This window comes from Lepidochelys olivacea (genome assembly GCF_965140295.1).
Source record: "Lepidochelys olivacea isolate rLepOli2 genome assembly, chromosome: 3".
Taxonomy (NCBI): Eukaryota; Metazoa; Chordata; order Testudines; family Cheloniidae; genus Lepidochelys; species Lepidochelys olivacea.
The window spans coordinates 27921753-27945037 of NC_140413.1; positions in this window are offsets into that span (position 1 = coordinate 27921753).

The window sequence follows — 23285 nt, forward strand, 5'->3', positions numbered from 1 at the left end:
TATAACAACCTTTTATGTACTTGAAAACTGTTATCATGTCCACCCTCAGTCTTCTCTTCTACAGACAACCCCCCCACCAATATTTTCAGTCTTTCCTCATAGGTCATGTTTTCTAGACCTTTAATAATTTTTGTTGCTCTTCTCTGGACTTTCTTCAATTTGTCCACATCTGTGGCACCCAGAACTAGACACAATTCTCCAGTTCTTCAGAAAAAAAAAATGAATCAAGTACATATAACTCAGAAGAATATATCAGTAATAAAACATAAATTTATTGCAATACATGACAGGATCTGATTTCCTCGCGTTATTTCGATCTACGTTAGTAGGACGCATGTTAATGGTTTAGGTGGGGATAAGTAATAAAAAGAGAACAGAAAAATGGGGGAAGCGTGTGTAGGGGAGTGTAAGGAAGTCTAACAAAGTTCTGATTTTTCCCATGACTACATCAGTTAAGAGAATGCTTCCCAACTCAGGTAGACAAACTTGCTAGCTCTGCACACCAAAAATAGCAGTTACCGAAGTGGCACAGGTTGATGTTTGAGCTAGCCAAGCAAGTACAAACCTGCCCAACTCCTGGGTATGGACTTAGGTAGCTAGCCAGAGCCTCTGTGGCCATGCTGCTACTTTTAGTGCAGGAGATAGTGCATGTCTTTCTAGCTGGGCTGGGAAGCATGCTCCCGACTGCTGTGAAGACATATCCTAGTTTAGAATCAGTAAAAATATTTTTACCTCACATGGTTCCAGAAAATGTCTGTCACTCACAGTAGCTTTACCCTTGGATTCTCAAAAACTGTTGTCTTTGTATTTCTGACAGTCTAATTAGCAATCTGCGCCAGATACACAATGACCTTTGGGGCAATAGGTTAAGGTAGTGATTGCTCTCTTTCATTCTCTTTGCATAAATTTAAAACCATACGTTCTGTTCTGTTTACTTGTTAATTAAATACACACAAATTACCACTGATCTGAAATGTCAACCAAATGGTGTGAATACTGTATTTAATAACATTAAAGAGCAGACATTTATTCAATAAGCGAAAAGTTCAGGAAACAATATCTTTAGCTTTTGTTAAATGTATCACACGACAGAGCTAGGAATAGAGAGTGACACACGAGACGGCAAAGTACTTCATTTGAAAAGAAAGTAGTACTAATACAATTATTAATAGTAAGAATGGAGGAGAGAAATGGTACTGAAGTATAAAAACAAATTTTCTAGGAATTTAATTACTAAAATGTTATAATTTATTCATAGATAAGTTACCTTAATGCACTGTTTACAGCACTGCTTAAATATGTGAGGATATTTACAGTACATCTATAATATAATACACCTATGATATGTAGTGCTGAGGTGAGAAAAATGTGAGTGGAAGAAAAGCAGGGGAGGAGACAGGGATCAGAAGTTGGGAGGAAGGCCAGAATTCAGAGTGGGCAATAATTTATTTCAAATGAGAACAGGAATAAATTACGCTATCCATTGCCTCTGGATATCATGTATGAGGACTGCATGAGATGCAGGGGTTCATCCATTTTACTACCACTTACTCTCTGTGCTCAACCATATACTGAAACAGGCTTGAGGTATTTTTTAAGGAAAATACGACCGTAAAGCAGTAGAGATCTGATCTGGTTTTCACTAAAGACACATCCTTTAGTCTTAAAATATGATACTATATTTGAGAGGTGATGCACACACCTATGAGGATAGCAATTTTTCAGAAAGAGAGGTATGGTGGCTAGAAATGCAGGTTAACGATTGGAGATTCATTCTGGACAAATTTAATAACATAGATCATTGGAAGAATAGTCACAAATATAGGGAAGGAGAGACAAGAAAGCAATGAGGAGGGGAGACACCAGTTTGATTAGGTATGAGCTTCCAAAGTAATACTGCAAAAACAACAATATATGGCCAGTGCTGTTTTGAATTATACATGCAAAGGGACCATGTCATGCAGCAAGGAGGATTCAGTTCCTCTCTGTACTGCAGTGATGAGAATACATCTGGAATATCATATTCCATTATGAATACCCTAGGGTTACAGGAACTAAATAGGCATGGATTGGCTGGAATAATTCCATTGAGTTCAGTGAAGTTACCCTATGGATCAATGTGGCCCACTGATAGTGTAAAAAGATTTGAAAGGTATAAACACTAAGGAGTGATATATTTAGGATGAAGAAAAGGAGTACTAGTGGCACCTTAGAGACTAACCAATTTATTTAAGCATAAGCTTTCGTGAGCTACAGCTCACTTCATCGGATGCTTATGCTCAAATAAATGTGTTAGTCTCTAAGGTGCCACTAGTACTCCTTTTCTTTTTGCAAATACAGACTAACACGGCTGCTACTCTGAAACCTGTCATATTTAGGATGGTACCAGAGGACACTGCTATTAGTAATTGGATTAAAGAAAAGGAAAATTCAGGTTCAATATAAAACCTTTAACAAGTGTTTTAGACCTCCTGAAAGCGTCTCTCTCAAAATTCTTTAAAACTAGACTGGATGAGCACTAGTAAATGAACTGTAGGGAACAATACTCCATTGGCAGGTGGTTGGGTTATACAACCTAATGAGAGCTGGTCAAGCTTTTCTATCCAAATATTTTTTCCACGAAATCTTTGGCCAGAACATTTTTGGTTTACCATTTCTTTGGCATTGATAAACAAATTATGAGAAGTTTTATTTTGGTAAAGATTTTTTTTAAATAGTACAAAAAGTTGGCATTTTTCACCCTACTCTAATTTATCTTCCATATTTATATAATAGATTCTATAATTATAGAAGTAATAGTACCAAAGGGGATCATTCCGTAATCAATATGCAAGGGATGAGAGGCTAGATAACGTTCATAAGCACTGAATGGAGTTATTCAGTATAAATCCTTTCTACATGAAGGAGAGGAAACTTCTTTAAAAAGTTATGATTTAAAAAAAAAAAAAATCCCTGAGACCCTGTGGGCCAAATTCATCCTTGGTACAATTCCATTTAACACAGGGTTGACGTTTGGCCCCATAGTTTTACAGTTTGTAGTCCAAGAAGATCCATACACTTGACAAAATGTGATGTTCTTTACTAATGTATTTCAACTGAATACTCTACAAAGCTTTCAGGGGTAAAAGTACGTGGGAGAACAAGATTGCCTTTTCCTCCCAGTTTTCACTACTCATTTTGTGTGCCTATTTTTGTTTCAGTACAAACCATTCTCCCTTTTATTGTGTCTAACAGTACATCAAGTGATATATATATTTGTTTAGAAAATAACTCAAAAATACGAATTCCAGACTTTTACACTGTGCTAGCTCATAGTGAGCAAAGAAGCAGAAGCAGGCAATGAGGCATCTCTACTAAATAAGCACTTAATTCACAAATAAAATATTATTGCTGCTACTTATTTTACTTATAATAGTTGCCTCCAGCAACAGTTGTTTCCAGCAGAATGTTGGTAGTGAGACATTCTAGATTGTGATAGGGAACAAATTAAATGTAGTTTCAGATGATTGAACCTGGCTTTTTATGTGCTGCATATACCAAAAAAAAAAAGGCCCTTATAATTAATCTAAAACACAATCTAACTACCATTAATCTTGTGTCACAAAATAATAAGCAGATCCACTATGAATGTTGGGTGAGTTAGAGGCTTAGAGGGAATCTGTAATAGGTGTGATGAGATGCATACAAAATCATTTATGAAGAAAATTTGTATAAGATACAGCAGCAATGAAATGGCAAGATAAAAGGGAAAGAGAGAAGCAGCATTAGTATGTGATGATTAATGACGCACCATTACTATAAGAGCATGTCAACTGCATACGATTATTACCTGAAAAATCAAATAAAAGTGGGGTGGCAGGAGAGGAGCTCTCCATTGCATCATTTGATGGGCAGTATGGATGTCCAATGTAGAGTAAATTATTGTAGTATAAACATGTTAATTAGTTAATTACTATATATAAATCATACTAGAGATGCATCTTGGAAGATGCAGATACTTATCTTCCCAAGAAACAAGTTTTTCTGCTTTCAGGCTACAGTTTGGATGGCTCAGGATATTAGGCAAGGAACAGTTAATCTTTATATGACTCTTTTTAATCTAGCTCAGGTCTGTAATGATGTACCTGTTCTTGACTGTCCCAAGGTGGTCAGTCTGACACCTCATGAACTTTAGCTTACTTGAAAAATAATAGTAGAGTTGAATAGGGAAAACAAAAGGTGAAAGAAGATGTTCAGGGAACACATGGGTATTGCTAGGGTAACCATCCATCTCTACAGGGGAGAAGGCAATCCAGGGTGTTGTGAGGTGTTAATTTTTGTTAGAATTCCAAAGCAAACACAATACATTTTCAAAATAACTCTGGTTCAGCCAAAACCTTCAAAGTTTGAGGTCACATGGAGTAATTGTATTATACAGACCTATCACTGTTATCAATATATATTTTTACTCTTAGTTTTACTTCAACTAAAGAGTTGCCAAACTGAAAAAGCTGAAGAACACTGGGGTAGCATTTCATTCACACTGATAGAGCAAACTGCCCTTCTTTATAGTCATATAGGCTACATCTACACTTGCATGCTTTCCTGGATACTTGTCTTTGTACTGTTTGCATATGTATCCCATACCCGCACCGAGGGTCCACATATGCTGTACTGGGAAGGGGTATATGCTATGCACAGGCATGAACCCATGTGCCCTTTTTCAGTCCATGATGGTAGCACTGCCATTTCAGGGGTAGTATCCCAGAGTACTGTGCAGTACAAGAGAGACTCTGGGAATCACCTTCCCACATGCTTCTGGTTCTGTACTCCACCTTCACACATTTGGCAATGGCAGTTCCCTGTTCTCTGACCCTTCTGCCTAACTGCATTGAAGAAATGGAGCAAGTCCATAATGATGTGATTGTGCTCCTGCTCCTGCTGCAGGGCAAATGTTCATGTGGTGCAGTACTCAATCCTGGACATAATGGATACAGAAAAAATTGACATGCTGAAGACAGCTGATCAAGGGCGTGCATGAAAATGCACTGGGTGGATGAAAATACACACGGAACAGATGTGTTGAATGCCAGGATCACAATGGAATGCCCATGAATGGACTGCTGCTTCTGGTCCTGGATAACCAACATGGTGTGGTGGGACCACATCATCTTGGAAACCTGGGATAACAATTAATGGCTGCAGAACTTCTGAATGAGGAAGTAGAAATTCATGGAGTTGTATGAGCAGCTTGCATCACCCATCCAGCACCAGACAACTCATTTTCAGAAACCCATTACAGTACAGAAGTGTGTGACTGATGCCCTGTGGAAGCTGGCAACACCTGACAGCTACTGGTCACTTGCAAGTCAGTTTGGTGTTGGGAAGTCAACTGTCGGGGTCGGGGTTTTATTGGTTTGCCAGACTATCAATGCTATAATCTACCCACAGGTGGCTGCCATAACTGAAGTCCCTGAAATAATAGTGGGATTTCAGAGAATGGGGTTTCCAAAACCCATTGTGATACCCTTACAAGGGTTTCACTATATTAGTGTGGTTTCAGGAATTACCCAAGGACATGGCATTTCTGTGTGATAAGTGATTGATACAAGCAGTTCAAACACAAAATGCCTTTTATTAATACAGAAATACTTACTGCAGTAAGCTAGAAGCACCCCAGATCACACTTACATACAGTCAGAGGTGATGCTGAATGGCCAGTATCCCACTTCCGATGGCCAGTCGTCCATGGGTCATCCGGGGAGAACGATTTGTCACAGTGGCTCTTGCTAGCAGTTCTAAAGCAGCATCTCTCTCTCTCTCTCTCTCTCTCTCTCTCTCGTTTTCTTGCTCTTGCTTATCTTTATACGTAAGATTTTGGATGTGCACCAACATTATGGTAAAGCACTTGTTGCTACACTCAATGTCATGACCAGCTTCCTTACCACCGTCTGCATTTTTCACAAAAATTGTTGGTTTTATGCCTCAACTCGGATGTCTATGTGATCTGCTATCTGTGGCAGGGACCATCGATGGAACACACATCCCAATGCTTTGCCCACAAAAACGGTAAGTGAATATGTGATCTGTAAAGGTTACTATTCCCTTGTTCTCCAAGGCTAAGTAGACCACTGAGTTAGGTTCATGAACGCTAACATTGGACACATGGGAAGGGTTCATGATACTAGGGTGCTCAGAAGGTCAGGATTGTATCATGGGGGGAGGGGAGAAATGACTTCATTTTGCAGAAACAAAGTAGTTCTATACAGTGTTTCTCTTCCCACAGTTATTTGAGGGATCCCAGGTACCGCTCCTAACTTGGATCATGAAGCTACATCCTGACATTGCCAACCCAAGAAAAAGCATATTTAACTGTAGGCTGAGTAGCTACAGGATGGTGATGGAATGTGCCTTTGGGTATTGGTGATGCCTGAGAATCCATCTGGGTGCCACTGTAGGCTACATGGTTTGTATTATCACGGCACTCTGTGCCTTGCATAACATATGTGAGGCTAAAGGGGAGCACATCCAGAGCAAGAGGGCACAGGACAGACCTGCTTTATAAAGCTTGTATAGGCAGCTGGATCACACTTATGTGCATGCTGCTCCTGGTTCCCAGTGAACAAGGAAAGTTTGTGATGATATTTGCATGTACTCAGTGAATCAGAGTGGAGCCAGAAGTATTGTGATGCTATGGTGCTGCTGGAAAAGGTCAATAGAACACAGTCACATACATGTGTTGTGACATAGCTCAGAGGGTTTTGATCCGTGGCAGCTGATGTTAATGTACTAACTGAAAGCAGACAACTGGTGAGAGCCCTCCATTTTAACACCTTTGGCTCTGGTTTTGTGTTGCAGAGAGTGTATACACACTTTAATGGAATCATTGAGCAGTGTCTTTGTTATATGTTAACGGTTCTGTTTCAGGGTGCTTTATGGGGATTTAAGCATTGCTAATGTAATTTTAAAATAGTTCTGTAAGGTTTTGGGAGAGCTTCGCACATACCTTCTTCATAATATTTTCTGATATCGTTGCTCACAGCACCTATAGGTGCTATTCATGAGTATTCCTGCTCTTCCAAGTGGTGACTGGTGGGTTGCAAAGCATCATTTAGTGTCTGATATCGTCACTGTTAATTTACTTTTGTTTCCTTTGTCTGCATTGACAATTAAGTCATTAACAAAGCCATAAAGACATTTCTATTAACTTCTCTTCTGGTTTTCATTCTGTTGCTTTGGACAGTATCAGTTATTTCATAGCTTAGTTTATTGTAATGAACCCTGCTTTATTTTTCTTTAACATTAGGAAACTCATTGTGGGAAGAAAGGGGGCACAGGAGGGACAGAAATCATTGTATTTCTTTGGCACCATACATTTACAATAATCCCTGTAAACCCTACTGACTCATCCCTAATGTGGAAAATATCACATTGATCATACTCAGAGTACAAGGTGCACACACAAGTGCAGTGAACAGTAACTATTATTTACAAATGTACATCGAACAGAGCTTTAAAATGGTTTTTAACTGACACCTATGAACCCCCAAAATGCTAAAATTTCCTGAAAGTGCAAACATAGATGTTTGTTGGCATGTTTCCTGGCCCTTGCCCTTCCCCTGAAAAGGGGAAACAGCTGCAGAATTTTGTGCAGGACACAAATGGCGGTGTCTCCTGTATGATGTTTGGGGGCTGAACACAGGCTGTGGTACAGGGACTAGACTGGGCTCAATGTTCCCCTCCTCCATGCTCTGCGGGGCTGGGGTTTCAGGTGGGATGTTATGCTGTGTGTTCAGCATGCTCTTTCCTGGCAAGAGGGATTCACCTCCTCAGCTGCCAACTGGGAAGCTGCAGGAGGAGGAGTGGGTGCTGCCTGTTCCTAGAGAGGAGCAGTCATAGCAATGGGCCAGCTCTGAAAGCTTTCCCCCATCTAGGGTGACCAGACAGCAAGTGTGAAAAATCGGGACAGAGGGTGAGGGGGGCGGGGTAATAGGAGCCTATATAAGAAAAAGACCCCAAAATTGGGACTGTCCCTATAAAATCAGGACATCTGGTTACCCTACCAGATGCTTTACCACCCACCAGTCACCACTTGGAAGAGCAGGAGTACTCATGAATAGCACCTGTAGGTGCTGTGAGCAATGATGTCAGAAACTATTATGAAGAAGGTATGTGCGAAGCTCTCCCAAAACCTTACAGATGACACTAAACTGGGAGGAGAGGTAGATATGCTGGAGGGTAGGGATAGGATACAGAGGGACCTAGACAAATTGGAGGATTGGGCCAAAAGAAATCTGATGAGGTTCAACAAGGACAAGTGCAGAGTCTTGCACTTAGGACAGAAAAATCCCATGCACCGCTACAGACTAGGGATCAAATGGCTCGGCAGCAGTTCTGCAGAGAAGGACCTAGGGGTTACAGTGGACGAGAAGCTGGATATGAGTCAACAGTGTGCCCTTGTTGCCAAGAAGGCCAATGGCATTTTGGGATGTATAGGTAGGGGCATTGCCAGCAGATCGAGGGACGTGATCGTTCCCCTCTATTCGACATTGGTGAGGCCTCATCTGGAGTATTGTGTCCAGTTTTGGACTACAAGAAGGATGTGGAAAAATTGGAAAGAGTCCAGCGGAGGGCAACAAAACTAATTAGGGGACTGGAGCACATGACTTATGAGGAGAGGCTGAGGGGACTGGGATTGTTTAGTCTATGGAAGAGAAGAATGAGGGGGGATTTGCTAGCTGCTTTCAACTACCTGAAAGGGGGTTCCAAAGAGGATGGCTCTAGACTGTTCTCAGTGGTAGCAGATGACAGAACAAGGAGTAGTGGTCTCAAGTTGCAGTGGGGGAGGTTTAGGTTGGATATTAGGAAAAACTTTTTCACTAGGAGGGTGGTGAAACATTGGAATGCGTTACCTAGGGAGGTGGTGGAATCTCCTTCCTTAGAAGTTTTTAAGGTCAGGCTTGACAAAGCCCTGTCTGGGATGATTTAGTTGGGGATTGGTCCTGCTTTGAGCTGGGGTTGGACTAGATGACGTCCTGAGGTCCCTTCCAACCCTGATATTCTATGATTCTACCCCCATCCGTTGTACCAGGGACTGCATGCATGGTCCTATTCCCTCTGGGCATAGATCCAATCCTAGTTCATCAATGCCTCCTCTGCCTAGGAGGCTGATCCTCCCTTGCCCTAAGGAACTCGATCTGCTCCTGACTCCTTCTTCAATCCTAATGTGCAAGTCCTCCAGGGTCCTTCTCCATCTGCCTCTGCTATCTCTGTGGGGCTGCTCCTGTCCTCCCAGTGGAATGAGTTCCCTGTTGACATCAGAATGCCCTGGTAAGTCAAATACAAGTCTAGTATTACACTTAATTTAATCTTTGAATCCCTCTCTCTCCCCCATAAAATAACTGTTACCGAAGACCACAATAATGATACTTCTTTAGCATCCCAGGAATGCTACTGTTAAAGCCTCTTTCCTTCAGACTGTTTTTGCAGCCCAGGAGCAAGGGTCAAAATGGTAAGATACCTGCAGTAATATTATTAAAATGTTGCACTGTTTACAGTGCCTCAGGGAGCTGGATGGAGTTGGGTTTGGTTCCTTTCAGTGGTTATGTTTTGAGTTAACTATTTCTTCTGTAAAGGCTGGCCACCACTTGGGAATAAAATAGTGTTCAAGGTACTGAAATGGAAAAGAACTGGCTTTCCAGTCCTGTGCTACACACCCAGCCACCTATGCTAGAGAGATGTTTGTGCTTATGACCACCTCTACATATTGCTGAATGGAGGGGCTTGGTGAGCTATGAAGATGGAGGAAGCACATTTGCCCTGCCTTTAATCCTGAAGAACTAGCTTAAATTTCTCCTATACCAAAAATTTGCAGAATTATGCTTACAGGACTGGGAGGCAATCTGAAAGGAAATTGATTATTCTCAGCTATGAGGCTGAGGGGAAGAGGAACAAAGAACCCCAGGAAACATCCTGTGATGGATTCCCCAGGATGCATCTTGGGACCATGGGACTGCTGTGCCCTCTTAACTCTCTCCAGCCTGGGCTCTCTCTCACAGTGCCTTGCTGGTGACCAGCAGCAAACCTCTCCAGTTGCTATCACTCAGCACAACCGCATGTGGAGACCCACACCCAGCTAGATTGCATGAATGTTCCCCAAGCCCCTCATGAATCAAACAGAGAAAGGCATCAGAGCCAAATCCCCCCAGCTCCCAGCACTGTACCTCAGGAATATACCATCTTACACTGCTCAAGATGAGCAGTGCAAATGTATTAATTGGTTCACCACTTCATCAATGGAAAGTGGACATACACCAGCCTTTGCAAACCTGAGCAGATTACCAAACACTTCAGGAAAATTCTCTGGTAAAGATAAACAGTTAAACAAATTTATTGACTTCAAAAGATAGATTTTAAGTGGTTACAAGTGATAGGCAAATAGAGTTAGTTACCAAAATAAAATAAAATATAAGCATACAGTCCAAACTCTCAGCCCCATTAGACTGGGCAGCATCTAGATTAAGCAGTTTCTCACCCACAGGATATTTCAGTCCTTAATACACATGTTTGTCCCTTAAACCTGAGCCAGTCTCCTCTGTTGGAATCTTCTGAGTGTCCTTGTTTCTTGCAGCATAGGTGAGGGCAGGAGAAAGGCCAAGCATGGGGCCCCTGTGTTCTGTTTTATACCTTCAGTACCATGTGCTTTTATACCTTCAGTACCATGTGCTTAGCACAAGTTCAGGCATGTCTGGGAGGCATTGCTGAGTCTCCAGGCAAGGTTGAGCAATTCACCTGATGTGGCCTCATACAGGTGAGTCATTGAATTGCTGGGCAACGACTGTTGATGGGTTGTTTGACACTCCACCTGGGGGTTGGTTACTTTCCTTGCTGTTGTCTCTGGAGGGCTAATATCTGGCTGATTTACCAATTTATAGCATAGTTTTAGTGACAACCATTCAACACAATTGTCATGACTTCATATGCATTAAAGATATACATATATGGATAGAAAAATGACTTTCAGCAGATCATAACATTTCCTCTGATAGCTCACATGGCCTGCTTTATATGCAATATCACAATTATATACAGATGAGGAATATGGGGATTACAGGACACTCCCCCCCAAGATGTAGAATGTCACACATCCATCCAGCCCCAACTCTCTCCACCTGACATTGCCAGAAAGTCCAGCCCCTATATCCAGACAACAGTATTGAAAATGACAGGGAAACAGAGTCACATCACAAGTGTATTTTCTTCCCTGAACTTTTGGAATAACACAGGAAGCAAGTAGCTTCTCCACTGCCAAGGGACATGGCATTGTGTTTGTGGAAGTGCCAAAGAGAGTGTTTCACCATCCCCACCTCTCCCAGCTCTTGCAGAGTGGCTCAGCACAGAAAGAGGGCAGACACTGGAGATTGGGAAGAGTAGTATACATTTGCAATAGTCACAGAGAACATTGACTGCCCTGACTTTTCTCAGACAACCAAATGATTCCATTTCCCTTTCCAGACTAGGCAGGCCTGCACCCAAGTCACCAACCACCCCCTTGGCTCCCATTTTCAAGGTGAAGGAAGGATGGAGAGGTAGTTTTGGGTCTTGGAGCAACCATAAATGTCATAAAATTGTTCTTTCCACACCAGGGCTCTTTCACCACACCAGGGCTCTCCCAGCTTCCCCCCCTTAATCCCTATTCTGCATGACCCAGAGATTACTGCTGTTCAGAGTACAGGCCGAGAAATGTATAGACACAGGGGGTCAGTGAATGCTCATTAATAATCCATTATATCTTCAGCTAAATGCTTTGCAGTGGTTCATGGGATTTCAATAAATAAATTTACAACCATGCCTTGCTCAGGAACAAGTCAAAGTGGAGCAGGGGCAAGTTTAGCAATTACTTAGTTTAGTATAATTACTTAGTTTAGTATTACTGGAGCAAGAGGGGAGATTTCCAGGGAATGTGTGGGGAGTGTATTGTAACTTACCAGCTTCAGATTCTGGTTCCTACTCTGGTTCGGGGTCCTTTGCAGAGGGGTGGGGGAGGGGCTTCCTCAACCTGGGTCTGCATGGTAGAAGTGCAGCATAATGTTGTCCTCTTCCTCTGGGTCTCCTGGGGCTTCCTCCAGGATTGCCTCCTCACCCTGCCCTTTATTGGCATTCTATCAAACTATGAGGTCAGTGGGGTCAAGGAGTGGGTTTGTGAGTCATGTCAGACTCATTACTTGTAGTTCTGGAGACCACTGCTCCAGCTCATCGAGGCATGGGTACTCCCCTTCCAGAGTGATTGTTGGAGACTTTTACCTTTCAGTAAAGAAGCTTGAAGTGATTCATGTGCTCCAGGTACTAGGGCAGAGTCTGGTGAATGCTCACCTCCTTCAGCCTGCATGAAATCTCCTGGTACAGGTGTAGGTTCCTGACAACATGGGCGAAGTGATGAACAACAGTGTACTCTGACCACACATTGATCAGCACCTGGGTGTATTATTTAGGCCAGGTAGCAACTCTTGGAACATGATCCATGATTGCTGGCATTAATCAATACAGCTCACAGAAGAACTGATCATAACTTTCTAGGGCAGGTTTTTACAGCTATACACAATGCTGGCATGGAGTGGGGGATCTTAAGGGTCAGGAAGCAAAAGAGATCAGTGCATTGTGGGAATGGAGCTGGAGGATTATTGATACCCATGACCAGGTATGTGCCCCTTGCTCCTTCCCACACTGCACTGTAGAATGGTTACAGGGCATGCACCAGCAGAAGTGTATACATACCCCACCTCGCACATGTCCTAGCTTTCCTGCACTACACTGTCCTTCAGAAATGTATTTTAGGTCTTCCAATGTGGGCAATAGGGGGTTAATGGTACAACAATGCACATGTAACCATATACAGTCACATATACAGATCCAGCAAGGTGCCAATTGCCTCTGATGAGGTTCAAAGGGAGCTCAAGGTGCTCTGCACCTTGAACAAGGTGTTATTACAGATAGGGTTAAAATTAAAGGGATTTCACCCTATGATTTTTAAGAAAAATAGTTATAAAGAGAAAAGGTGCATAACTGACAGGGAACAAATTCCTCTGTTCCAAATATACCAGACAATTTGGACAACTGAGTAAATTCTATTAACCCTTCAGTGCTGTCAATTTCAGTAAAATACGCTGCATATGGATAAGTGCCTATCTGACAAATAAAGCAGCTGGAGAGCTTGAGGCAGATTTAATTCTTACATTAAATTATTTTTTTTCCCTAACACACACAACTTTTGAACACTGAGTGCAAAATAAGAGAAGTTTACCTCTGGAGGCTTGTTTCAAACATTTTGTTCTCATTTAGACATGTAGTCACTTCACTTAGATCCCAATTCTGTAAGTTTGTGAGCATTTATTGGGTCTAATACAAAGCCCATTGTAGACACTCACTGACTTCAGTGGGCTCTGGATCAGACCCACTGAGAGGTGTGGAACATCCATAACTACCAATAGGAACTGGACCCAGGCTAGCTTATGTGTCATTCCAATTGGCTGAACAGCAAGAGCCTTTATTAAGAGCCTTTATTATCCAATCGGCTTTATTAACCTGTGTAAGGGTTACAAAATGGCAACTGTGACAAAATTCCTCCTCTACCTTGGTGGTTCTTCACTTTTTTGGTGGATTTGCTCACCTCAGAGGTTCACAGCAGCCCTCAGTTTGGCCGCTTCTGCTAGAGGCTCAAACCTGTCATACACTCAGCTAACCTCATCACTGGCCAGAATAGGGGAAATGGAGAACCATCTCCACAGTCTCTGTTGCCCCATGTACTGGGTCAGGGACAAGCCAGATCCCTTTCCAAATTAGGCCTTCCCTTCTGGTGTTGCTCACAGACCAGGTCAACTCCTACTGTGTCCGATCAGGAGTTGGGCAGAACCCGAGCCAGCCCTCTACACCAGATTCCAGCCCAGGGCCCTGTGGATAGCAGTTGTCTACATCTCCTGTTACAGCTACAGCTATAGCTACAGCTCCCTGGGCTACTTCCCCGTGGCCTTCCCCCACAGCACCATCTTTATCCTCACCACAGGATCTTCCTCCTGAAGCCTGCTCATACTTGTATTCCTCAGTCCTCCAGCAGCATGCCTTCTCACTCCTTGCACACACACTCCACTAACTGATGGAGGTCCTTTTTTAAACCAGGTGTCCTGATTAGTCTGCCTGCCATAATTGATTCTAGTATGTTCTTAATTGGCTCCAGGTGTCTTAATTAGCTTGCCTGTCTTAATTGGTTCTAGCAGGTTCCTGATTGCTCTAGCATAGCCCCTGCTCTGGTCACGCAGGGAACAGAAAACTGTTCATCCAGTGGCCACTATATTTGCCTTCGACCAGACTCCTGTACTGTCCGGGGTTCTCTGCTCGGTGTCCCCGTCCGGTTCCCTTCGTTTGACCCTTTGACCGCACTCCCGTCCCTGTTTTTCATTAGTTGTCCCCCGTAATTAGTTGGTTCTCCAGGCCCTGTGGATCTCCCCCTTAGGCTGTGGGGGGATCCTTTTGTAGTGGACGAGCTCTGCCCGCCCACGTCCTGGATTCCCAATAGGACCAGACTCCTGTACTGTCCGGGGTTCTCTGCTCGGTGTCCCCGTCCGGTTCCCTTCGTTTGACCCTTTGACCGCACTCCCGTCCCTGTTTTTCATTAGTTGTCCCCCGTAATTAGTTGGTTCTCCAGGCCCTGTGGATCTCCCCCTTAGGCTGTGGGGGGATCCTTTTGTAGTGGACGAGCTCTGCCCGCCCACGTCCTGGATTCCCAATAGGACCAGACTCCTGTACTGTCCGGGGTTCTCTGCTCGGTGTCCCCGTCCGGTTCCCTTCGTTTGACCCTTTGACCGCACTCCCGTCCCTGTTTTTCATTAGTTGTCCCCCGTAATTAGTTGGTTCTCCAGGCCCTGTGGATCTCCCCCTTAGGCTGTGGGGGGATCCTTTTGTAGTGGACGAGCTCTGCCCGCCCACGTCCTGGATTCCCAATAGGACCAGACTCCTGTACCCCACTAGTCTGCGTCTGTCACACAACCTAAAGGACAAAGTTGAGATTGGTGTGTTTGAAATGTATTAATGTATACAAATCCATATGGTACACTAAGTGATGTTGGACCAATTAAAACTACGCAATGTTCTGGTCTATATATTTACAGTCAATCACATTATTTCATCTAAGTACAGAAACTTGCATCCTGTTGTTTGCACATTTAATTATAAATGCATTAAAAAGGGATTTTTAAAGGCACACTGTCATGCTTTATAGAGTGAGAAATTAACATAATTGTAGTTTATCACTATGGTTGCAAATAACATCCCTCTCTTCTGGAATACTTTGTGTCCCTTGGTACTGGTTATTCTATCACAACTACTTAATTTTTAAACAGTGTTTATTGTTAATTTAACAATGAATGAACTTGTGTACACAGCTTGGAAGAGAGGAACTGATAGGCACTTTGAATGACTATGAATGTATTTATTTTCCAGCTTATAATATGCCATATAAATACTATATTAATGTGCCTCTGACTACCTTTGACTGCATTTAAACTCACACACATATATTAAAATATTACAAACATCACACATCAACTAATGAGATCTACAGAAATGGACCTGTGTGAAAAGGAGGTCAGTAAACTTGGGCTCTGCCATGCCAGTGAGTCCTCAACTTGTATAAATTGTCATAGTTCACAGGAGGTCAACTGAGCTACAACAAATTACACCAGATGATGATCTGGCCCAAGGATGCTGAAAAGAAACAGGTTACATCAATGGGTCACACCTAAAAATTAAACTGAATATTTGACTACTTGTCCTCTTTGACAAAGGGGATGTGAGTTACTTAATTTTGAACTAGAACCTTTTGAATTAGTCTTTATATGGCTGCATAAAATATCAAGATTTAGTTACTCCATTTTAATTCACGTCACTGTATTATGCACCAAGTCTTTAAGCAGACTGGATTATTTCAACCATATGTGTGCTTATCACTTCAAAGAGATAGTGGAACTTTCCCCCACTAACATTTTACGAATGTGGAAACCTTCTGGCAGGAGGCTAATGGTGGCAATAAGGGTTAGGTTTAATATCCTTCTTGAACAATAAAACTGGCTCTAGTACCCACCCAGAATACTGGGGAAAGTATGACTGACTGAAACATGAGGCAAAATCGCTCTACCTCGGTGTCACACTGAACTGCTCTTTGATTTACTGCAACAATCTAAAAAAGACTGCTGCCAAAGTCAGGACTAGGACTAATCTAGTCAACAAATTAGCCAATTTGACATCAGGATCTGGCACACAGATACATCAGCTGTGGTGCTGTGTTATTCCCCAGGAGAATACTGTGGCCTTGTATGGTGTTGTTTCGCTCACATTAAATTGGTCAATGTCCAATTGAACTTGACCATGTGCAACATCACAAGCATCCTACGTCCCATTCCTGTTCCGTGGCTACCAGTTCTGAGCAACATAGTTCCTCGACACATTTGTTGCAGAAACTGTACAGCCAGACAGTTGGAAAAGCTACATGCCAATCCAGTTCTCCCACTGTACACAGATATCATCAGTCATCCAGAGCACAAATTAGGTTGAATCATCCATTGTGGTCTCAGCTGCCAGATCGAAAACTTTCAGCAGCAACCCTATATAGAATCACAGGACTGGAAGGGACCTTGAGAGATCTTCTATTCCAGTCCCCTGAACTCAAGGCAGGACTAAGTATTATCTAGACCACCCCTGACAGGTGTTTGTCTAGCTTGCTCTGAAAAATCTCCAATGATGGAGATTTCACAACCTCCCTAGGCAATTTATTCCGGTGCTTACCTACTATGACAGTTAGGAATTTTTTCCTAATGTCCAAACTAAACTGCCCTTGCTGCAATTTAAGCCCATCGCTTCTTGTCCTATCCTCCGAGGTTAACAAGAACAATTTTTCCCTCTTCCTTGTAACAACCTTTTATGTACTTTGGAAACTGTTAACATGTCCAGCCTCAGCCTTCTCTTCTACAGACAAAACAAACCCAATTTTTTTTCAATCTTTTCCCTCACCGATCATGTTTTATAGACCTTTAATAATTTTTGTTACTCTCCTATGGAATTTCTTCAATTTGACCACATTTTTTCTGAAATGTGGCATCCAGAACTGGACACAGTACTCCAGTTGAGACCTAATCAGAGTAGAGCAGAAGAATTACATCTTGTGTCTTGCTTACAACACTTCTACTAATACATCCCAGATGATAGTTTCTCTTTTTTTGCAACAATGTTAGACTGTTGACTCATATTTAGCTTGTGTGATCAACTATGATCCCTTTCTAAAGTACATCTAACTTGTTTATGGTGTGATGAGGGTCAACTAAAGATGTTTGGAATGGTATCCTAGTTGCTGATCCAACCATTCAACCCCTGGGATTTAACCTGCCACATCACCTTTGGATTTTGCCAAAACCTTTGGTTTCCAACTGGGCAAGGAATACTCACATGGGGTCTTCACAATGATCCACTTTGTCAATGTGGTCTCCATCAGTCAATGGCTCCTGTTGTTCATGAGTGTCAACTAACTGGAGTTCATGGTGGCCTTCAGGCCATTTATTCTGCTGATTAAGTTGTTGTTGGGTGGCTTGGTGAGCAATGCAAATGCTAGAAGAACCATTTCCTGTGCCATTGGTTTCTGCTTTGTCCTCCTCCAGAGTTCTGCATTTGTGATTTTTTTCAGCTGCCTATGATGGAACAGATCCCCACCCCACTGGCGGAAAATCTTATTAGCATTCATGCAAGCAAGTACCATGCAGACACACCTGCAATATATGCTCCACCTGGAGAAGTGGAGTATAAAGGGGTGAGACTAGCCACAGAATAGGAGTGGGGGAGTTTTCCCAGGAGCAGAGAGGCTGCCAGGGACTGCTACTGAGCTCTAGTAGCAAAGGGAGTTTAGCCTAAGGCAGTTACTAACTCTTTCTTTCAACCACCCCATTTCAGGCAGATTGGCACTACAAGCTTGATCTCAGAAAAAGGTCCTGAAGGGCTGTTTCCATTCAGTGACCTATGGTGGGTCCTGGAAATTGTTGGCAGGGGCTAGAGAAAGGAGACTACAAGCTGGACTCTGAAGAGACCCTGGAAGTGACCTGAACTCCAATGGGGAACAGTAAGATTGCCCAGGTCGGGGGCTCCCACAGTAGACTCAAAGACACTACAGTCAAGCCCAAACTGTCTGACTACACAATCTGATATTGAGGATTTGTCTAAGGCAACTATTTATGAAAACCTTCCATTTAGATAGTAAGATCTCATTAAGTCTTCAACTGTCAGCACCGTCTAGTAAGTCTGACTTTACAATGGTGTTAAATATTTGAAGTTTGGAGGGCAAGGTTTCTGTTTCTCCAGATCAGCTTTAGAGTTTCTAAGGCATGTCTGGCTTTTACTATTCTGGCTTTAATGTCTTCATCTGTTCCATCTATTGTATTTACAGTCCTGCCAGATATTTGAAATATCAGACCTCTTGTATGTCAGACCCAGAAAGTATTACTGGCAGTGTCACACACTGAGGTGTGGGTGGTGTGACCGAGTAGTAGGAAGCATAGTCTGTCCAAGTTGTCAGAGCAGAATCAAAGGGCAGAGCCAGAGGGGTGATCAGGAGACAAGCCAATGGGTGGAGCCAGGAGATGGGAGCAAGAGATGTTAAGAGTAACAAGAAGGGTTTCTTCAGGTATGTTAGCAACAGGAAGAAAGTCAAAGAAAATGTGGGTCCCTTACTGAATGAGGGAGGCAACCTAGTGACAGAGGATGTGGAAAAAGCTAATGTACTCAATGCTTTTTTTGCCTTTGTCTTCACGAACAAGGTCAGCTCCCAGACTACTGCACTGGGCAGCACAGCATGGGGAGGAGGTGACCATCCCTCTGTGGAGAAAGAAGTGGTTCGGGACTATTTAGAAAAACTGGACGTGCACAATTCCATGGGGCCAGATGCGTTGCATCTGAGATTGCTAAAGGAGTTGGCGGATGTGATTGCAGAGCCATTGGCCATTATCTTTGAAAACTCATGGTGATCGGGGGAAGTCCCGGATGACTGGAAAAAGGCTAATGTAGTGCCCATCTTTAAAAAAGGGAAGAAGGAGGATCCTGGGAACTACAGGCCAGTCAGCCTCACCTCAGTCCCTGGAAAAATCATGGAGCAGGTTCTCAAGGAATCAATTCTGAAGCACTTAGAGGAGAGGAAAGTGATCAGGAACAGTCAGTATGGATTCACCAAGGGCAAGTCATGCCTGACTAATCTAATTGCCTTCTATGACAAGATAACTGGTTCTGTGGATGAAGGGAAAGCACTGGATGTGTTGTTCCTTGACTTTAGCAAAGCTTTTGACACTGTCTCCCACAGTATTCTTGCCAGCAACTTAAAGAAGTATGGGCTGGACGAATGGACTATAAGGTGGGTAGAAAGTTGGCTAGATTGTCGGGCTCAACGGGCAGTGATCAATGGCTCCATGTCTAGTTGGCAGCCGGTATCAAGTGGAGTGCCCCAGGGGTCGGTCCTGGGGCCAGTTTTGTTCAATATCTTCATAAATGATCTGGAGGATGGTGTGGATTGCACCCTCAGCAAGTTTGCAGATGACACTAAACTAGGAGGAGAGGTAGATACGCTGGAAGGTAGGGATAGGATACAGAGGGACCTAGAGAAATTGGAGGATTGGGCCAAAAGAAATCTGATGAGGTTCAACAAGGACAAGTGCAGAGTCCTGCACTTAGGACGGAAGAATCCCATGCACCGCTACAGACTAGGGAACCGAATGGCTTGGCAACAGTTCTGCAGAAAAGGACCTAGAGGTTACAGTGGATGAGAAGCTATATATGAGTCAACAGTGTGCCCTTGTTGCCAAGAAGGCCAATGGCATTTTGGGATGTATAGGTAGGGGCATTGCCAGCAGATCGAGGGACGTGATCTTTCCCCTCTATTCGACATTGGTGAGGCCTCATCTGGAGTACTGTGTCCAGTTTTGGGCCCCACACTACAAGAAGGATGTGGAAAAATTGGAAAGAGTCCAGTGGAGGGCAACAAAAATTATTAGGGGACTGGAACACATGACTTATGAGGAGAGGCTGAGGGAACTGGGGATGTTTAGTCTACGGAAGAGAAGAATGAGGGGGGATTTGATAGCTGCTTTTAACTACCTGAAAGGGGGTTCCAAAGAGGATGGCTCTAGACTGTTCTCAGTGGTAGCTGATGACAGAACAAGGAGTAATGGTCTCAAGTTGCAGTGGAGGAGGTTTAGGTTGGATATTAGGAAAAACTTTTTCACTAGGAGGGTGGTGAAACACTGGAATGCGTTACCTAGGGAGGTGGTGGAATCTCCTTCCTTAGAAGTTTTTAAGGTCAGGCTTGACAAAGCCCTGTCTGGGATGATTTAATTGGGGATTGGTCCTGCTTTGAGCAGGGGTTGGACTGGATGACCTCCTGAGGTTCCTTCCAACCCTGATATTTTATGATTCTATGATTCTATGATTCAGAGGATGGTAGGGACTAAGTCTGGAGCAGGAGCTGGCATGGGCTAGAGCAAGGGCTAGTATAGGAAGCAGGTCAGGTGCAGCTGTTGGTGTGGAACACATTGAGCAGCCATTGTCCTGCTGTTTCTACAAGGGTTGAATAGTGATCTGCTAGCCTTTCTGTCTGATCAGGGAGTACAGTCACTTTGTGATAGTTTATTGGGTCCAGCTGAGCTCATTGGGTTTCTAGGTTACCACACACAGAGCCAGCTGAGTTTCTGACAAGTGGTTTTTGTTGTGTTTTGATTTTCATGGTTTTAGTTTTCTCAATGTTGACTTTCAGCCCTACTAATTGTGGAGATCGTCTGTTTTGGCTTCCATGTCTATGGATGTGGAATAGCAAGCTGATGTTATCTGCAATGTCAAGGTTCTCTATCTTCTATGTGAGAGTCCTCTGAATGCACTTTGGTTGTCCTATGGTCTTTCTCATGACCCATTCTAGGACCAGTAAGAAGATCATGGAGGACATAAGACACCCTTGTCTTACATTCATAGCAAACTCATGTCGCTTGGCTAGTTCACGGTTATGTATTAGTTGCTATGTCATATTTTCATAGACGCTCTGAATGATGTTCACAAATTTCTGAGGGATTACATTGTGGGTAGCAGCTCCTTAAAACTGTTCTAGCCACCATATCAAAGGCTTTTTTCGAAATCTATAAAATTCCTATAAAGTGGGATTGACATTCAATCAGCAGTTTTGTGATGATAAATGGGGTTGCTATTTGATCTGCATGATTTCTTCTTTGTTAATCTAGCCTGTCCTTGTCATAACCTTGAATCTACCACATTTTTTATTCTGTCTAGAATAATGCACGTAAATATCTTACTTGGGATAGAGAGCAATTGAATGCCCCTCCAGTTTTTTACACTGACAGGTCTCCTTTCTTATATGACCCTTTTCACACTTGTTAGGTATTTTTTCCTTTGTCCCATATATTTTGTAAGAGGCCTATCAAAATGTCTACCACATTCATTCATTCTGCCTTCAGAACCTCCACTGAAATGTTATCTGGACCTAGTGCCTTTCCACTTTTTAACTGATTGACTTCTCTTACTTGTACTCTGGTGATAAGTTCTAATTCAACGTCCAGATCTTCTCCTTCTTCTACATCTGGGGATTGGCCAATGGCTTACCATTCAGTAGGTGATTAAAGTACTGCATGCATATATGTAATTGTTCTTAATTGTAATTGTTGTTAAGTTGCCATTGTTGTCTTGAGCTGGTTAGTTGATATTTGTTTTCATTCCTGGCAACTGTCTAATGATGTTGAACAGTGTCTTCATGCCATTTTGTGCAGCAGGGATATATGCATCTGTTGCTATTTTGTCCACAAAGTGATCTCTTTGTACTTTTACAGCATATTGCTCTTGGAGTGGCTGTGTATGTTCTTGCTTGACTTAGTTTCAGTTTAATTTTCCATCTTTTTCTATTTTCTTTCCTGTATCCTCAGAATACCATTCACTGTGATATTTCTTCCTGAATCTCAGCTCTTCTTCACAAGTGTTGGTGAAAGTTTCCTTCATCTATTTCAATTTTCCTTCTATTATTCTCTCATCTTCAAGCATGTAATATCTATTTACTAGTTCAATTCTAAATTCTTCATCTTCATCGTCAGTAACTCTAAATCAAAAAACTTCTCTGCTTCTAGAGCCACATATATTAAAGACGTCTATATGAGCTCTGTAGAAAATTATGACACATTGGAAAGATATCAAAATAATCCTTTACCTAAAGATTTAATAATACCCTCTTAATATCAAAAGCCTGGCTTTAGGCACTGGTTTTTGAATACACTTGTCTTGCTGCTCATATTTATTTGTTTAATAGCTTTTTAAAATATTATATTTCATGGACTGACTGAATATTCCAAATATGAAGTCTGTTGCTTAACTGTAATTGGCAGTCACTTAGTAATGTTTTAGTTCCCAAACTAGATGAGCACACCAGCTCGAATACTGAAATTCACTTGCTGCAAAGATGTGTCAATAAAAACTGAGTCACTAAAAAATGTCTATGGAAAATTAACACAAAAATGGCATGTGCCTGGCTGAAGTGAATTTGTTTTAAAATGTGAACAAATTTGTGGATGGATATATAAAGTTAATCACTTATTTATAATCATAGTTACCATAAAAAAACATAAAATGCTATGACACTAATGAGTATCTGACCTATTGTTATATTATTACTTGTCACTCATTTTCCCCTGGCTTCCCTCCTGCCCTGTATTCACTAGACTCGAAACTTTGGGCCAAAGGCTGCCACCTATATTCATGCTGAAGAGTACCTTGTTCCTTGAACAGTTCCAGCATTTCCATAAACGCCCAGACTGAGTAACACTGGCAGAATCTAACCCTTTCTTCAAAGGTGCTGGAATTAAGGGTGTGAGAGGTTCTGCTGCAAACTATAGCTTGAAATTGTTTCCATTATATACAGGGTTTACAGTTTGATTCAATGGTGCTCAGAACCCCCAATATAAGTATTGTTCCAGGTAACACCCCTGCCTTTCTTTCTTTCTTGAAAGACGTCATAGCTTGTGGATAAAGTGTTACCTGTATAGGGAAATCTATTAGCACTTCCTAGATGTATAATTTTGGGGTAGAAGTGTCATCTAAAACTGTGGCTGTTTCTCCTGTAAGCACTGAACAAAATGTACTTGTGGAGAGTGTGATTTTGAAGCAGTGTTAATTGTTTGTGTTGGTTGCTCTTGCTTTGGCAGTCCAGTAATGCACTGAGATTATTAGTGTTCTCAAAA